Source organism: Nicotiana sylvestris, chromosome 4, assembly GCF_000393655.2.
Source record: "Nicotiana sylvestris chromosome 4, ASM39365v2, whole genome shotgun sequence".
Lineage (NCBI taxonomy): Eukaryota > Viridiplantae > Streptophyta > Magnoliopsida > Solanales > Solanaceae > Nicotiana > Nicotiana sylvestris.
The window spans coordinates 57,369,041-57,373,693 of NC_091060.1; positions in this window are offsets into that span (position 1 = coordinate 57,369,041).

Genomic DNA, 4,653 nt, shown 5'->3' on the forward strand with positions numbered 1-4,653 from the left:
CGTTCTGTGCATTTATTTGGAGAACTAAATGTTTCATGATTATTGTTGATAAGGGTCTAACCTTATTTGTGTTGCAGAAATATGAGGCACAAAGTCCCCAGATTCGGCATGGTGACCAATATCCACCCAAGATTGCTAAGCTGGTAGAGGGATTTACACTCTAGTGACCAAACTCTCGTCCGAAAATATCTGGGAAATCTACCATCCCTCCTGGCAAGCTAACAACATGATCATAGAAGCTGCCACATTGTTTTTGGATTGTGAAAGGGCCATGTTCCGCTTCGGGTATATTGAAATGACACCTTTGCTAGAGGAGATAGGAGGACTGGCCGGTCTAGAGTCGGAAACTCCGGGTTTGCTAATGCCTAAGAACTATAGAGGCAGGGGTTTACTCAAGATGATGGGTTTGAAGAAGAATACAAAATTGACATGCCTAAAGGAATCATACATCCCTTTTAACTACCTGTATGAAAGGTACGATCATAGAAAATCCTATCGTACCTACCCTGACGAGTTTGCCATCACGTCCTTGGGACACATCCATCGTAGGGTTTTCGTCTTCATGTTTTGTTTCGTGGGTCTGATCGTGTTTCCGATGAAGAAAGGGAGAATCCATACCTGGCTGGCTATGGTAACTAAGACCCTAATGGACGGGATTAGTGGGCAGACATTTAGCATTGTGCCCACGATCATTGCAGACATATACCGAGCCTTCGAGAAGTATCAACGAGAAGCTAAGCACTTCGAAGGCTACAATCTACTACTTCAACTCTAGCTCATGAACATCTCCAAAAAGGCGATACCGACAAGAAATTCAACGAAAGGACTGGGATGATCACATCGCTTTCCACCATCCAAAGCAAATGAATTATATCCCCGACATGTTCTCTCATCCTGAGAATGCCAAATGATGGGTTGAGCTATTCGATAATCTGGCCGAAGAATAGGTCCAATGGATGTTAGAAAGATTTCCGACAGAAGAGTTCATCGCCCGATCTAGAGATGCACCTTTCCTGATACTGATTGGTCTAAGAGGAACATACCCTCACGTCCCTCTTCGAGTTATGAGCCAAGCTGGTAGGAAGCAAGTTATACCCAGGGTCGACAAGATGAGCCATTTCTGAGCTGACTTCCAAAATGATGATAGTCCCTACAAGTTCCAAGCCCAACATATGTGGCATTGCAAGATCGTAATGGGGAGAGATACCATCGAGCCAGACAGATATCATACTGGTTATGCTCTTTTCTACTCAGGTTGGTTGGAAGATAATCATGATGGTCTGGTCCAGCCAGTGTTTGTTCGAGGTCACAAAATTATAGATGAAAAGGACGAGGCGCAAGTCAAGTACAACCAGCTACACAAAAGGATCCATGAATACGAGAGCGAACATCGCAAGATACAAGAGTCCAACCAGAAGCTGATTGAGGAATGGAAGGACATGGCTGTTAGTGCCAACAAGAGGCTGGGATACTTGGAGCGGGGCATAGTAGAATTGGAAAGAAAATTTCTCAAAAGGGTTGAAGACTGTCAAGAGGCTGAAGGGACTGAAGGTGGACATCTAGCGAGAGCGGACCTGTTGCTGGGACTTCGCGAGTTAGGGAAGCTGTTCGACGGAGACAAGAATGCTGAATCTGGGGAAGGTCCTTCTGGGACCAAGTAGATAGGAGTTTACCTTTTTTGCTTTATGAATGTAACAAGGCCAATGGCCATTAGTGACTTTTATTTCTTCTTTATTTAGTGTCGATTTGGGTTTCGTCAATTTTTATCAATAAAATGAGGCATTTAGCATTCCAAGTTCTACAAATCAATTTGTCGCTAGGCCTACCTCGGGCACAAAGAGGTCCCCAAATTAGGACACGATTTACATTCTCGCACTATGTGTTTAAATATTGCAATACTTTTTATAATTCTCACTGACTTGATTACCTTTTTGTTTTTATTTTTGTTTTTTGTTTTTGTTTTATTATTCCCCTCCCCAAAGGTTAGTTCGTGCATTCTGGCTTCATCATCGTATTTCACAAGATCTAGGGGGCCTCCACCCACTCCTCCTCTTAGTCCCATTAAAGGCAAGCACAAAGGCAAAATGGAAAACTTGAACAACATAAGGAAGGAGAACATTGTTGAACGGGTTGAGGCCACTGATGGCCAGGGTATTTGGGTTCCTAACGAGAATGTGTCACAATTTGAACAGAAACTGATAAAATTCCAAGAAGAGCTTGATCTGGTTCGAAATCTAGCAAACCTATCATTTTCCCTCAACACCCCAGATGTCAACTTTCCCAACACTCAAAACCCTACACCTCCTCAAAATATCCCAAAACAACATAATCATCCTGCTCCTCACCATCACGTTGCTCCACCAAAGAACCAATGTAACACATGTCATACACCAAACAGCACTCCACTACTCATCCTAGAACATCAAAACTCTACTAACGACCATTTCATCACCCATACACCAGGCCACCATAACACTCCTATATACATGGAGACCATGTCACACTCCACCCAACCTATCTCCAACACACCTGAATCTGATGAGAAGGATCTTTTTATCAGGAACTTGGTTGAGAAACTTAAGAAACTGACCAGACGGATTCAGGGCGTTGAGGGAAGCAAAGGAATCGAGGGGCTGAACTATTAGGATCTTTGCATACAGCCTGATGTCGAAATGCCTAAGGGGTACAAACCTCCTATGTTTGAAATGTTTGATGGTACGGGTGATCCAAAGGTCCATCTGAGGACACATTGCGACAAGCTGATGGGAGTAGGGAAGAATGAAAGGATCCATATGAAGCTGTTCACGAGGAGTTTGAAAGGAGATGCATTATCTTGGTACATCAGCCAAGATCCCAAGAAGTGGTCAAGCTGGGTAGGCATGGCGTCTGAATTTATGGATAGATTTAGGTTTAATACAGAGAATGCACTAGAGGTGTTCTATATACAGAATCTAAAGAAGAAGCCCACAGAGACATTTCGCAAGTATGCTACTCGCTGGAGGTCCGAAGCTGCTAAGGTCAGACCTGCCTTAGAAGAGGAACAAATGAACCAGTTCTTTGTCCGGGCTCAGGACTCACAGTATTATGAATGGCTGATGATGATTGAGAACCACAAATTCTCTGACATTATCAAACTAGGTGAAAGAATTGAAGAAGATATCAAAAGCGGTATGTTCACAAACTTCGAGGCCTTGCAAGTTACAAATAAGGCCTTACAGTCCGGTGGTGTGTCCAAGAAAAGGGACGTAGGGGCCGTGATGGTTGCACAAAGGACCAAATCTCCCCTCAAACACCAAACTTACCCAACACCTCCACTATCAGCCAACCCCAAATTACCAAGCACCCCCACCCTCATACCAAGCTCCACCACCAACTTATCTGTCATCTCCACCTCCCACATATCAACCTACCTCACCCAAATACTCCCAACCCACTCATGTTTAGCAACCATACCATTACCAGTCACCCTCTGCATGCCAAAACTTCCCTAGACCTTGACCAAATTTTGATCGCAGACCTCCAAAACAATATACAACCATCGCCGAACCCATCGACCAGTTGTATGAGAGACTCAAAGCTACTGGTTATGTCACCCTCATCCCTACTGCAACCCCTGAGAACCCTTCTCAATGGGTTAACCCAAACAAATCCTGTGCATACCACTCCGACATGAAAGGGCACACCATTGATGAATGACGCTCTTTGAAAGATAATGTCACAACCCGATCCCCGAACCCGATCGTGATGGCGCCTCTCGTGAAGACAAGGCCAGCCAGACCAAAACGGAACACCTCTTTTAAACAGTTAATCATCATAAACAGTAATAACATATAATATAATGCTCATAAATTGCGGAATTTAACGATAATAACAGCAGGAACCATCCCGTCACAGCCCAAACTGGGGTGTCACAAGTCATGTGCTACTACAGAATCTACTATAGGTCTACAAAGTACGGAATCCGATACAACAGTTTGAAGAAAACATAAATGATAGAGGATAAGAGAGTCAAGGGGCTGCGGACGTCAACAACTACCTCTTAACTCCAAATCACTGCTTTGCCTGGAAGGAATCAGCGCTCAGGTGTGGACTCTGCTATACCTGAATCTGCACACATGGTGCAGGGAGTAATGTGAGTACTCCGACTCAGTGAGTAATAATTACAAATAATGGCTGAAAGTATGAAAACACGTAAAGGCACAAAGCAATTCCATATCAAGCAGTAAAATCACTTAAAGCAGTAAATCAGTGAAGAAATCAAATGATATTCCTTTTTAAAACAAGTAAAGCAGGTAATTTAACAGGTAATTAACATGTAGAAATCTGCCCCTCGGCACAGTATCAATCGCTCAGCATAGTATCAGCCCCTCGGGCTCACTCTCAGTACAGTATCAGCCCCGTAGGCTACCTCACAATCACTCAGCATAATGGTCAGCCATTGTTACCTGACCAACTTTCATCAAACAGTGTCATTGTTACCACTGTTTCAAATCACATGGGTACCCGCGCTCACTGTGGGTGTGCATACTCCAGAGGGGCCCCTTACGGCCCAAGCGCTATATCAAGCCACCTCATGGCATCATCACTCAACATATCCTCACATCACTCAAGCCACCACATGGCATAAATAGTATCTCAGGCCCTCGGCCTCAT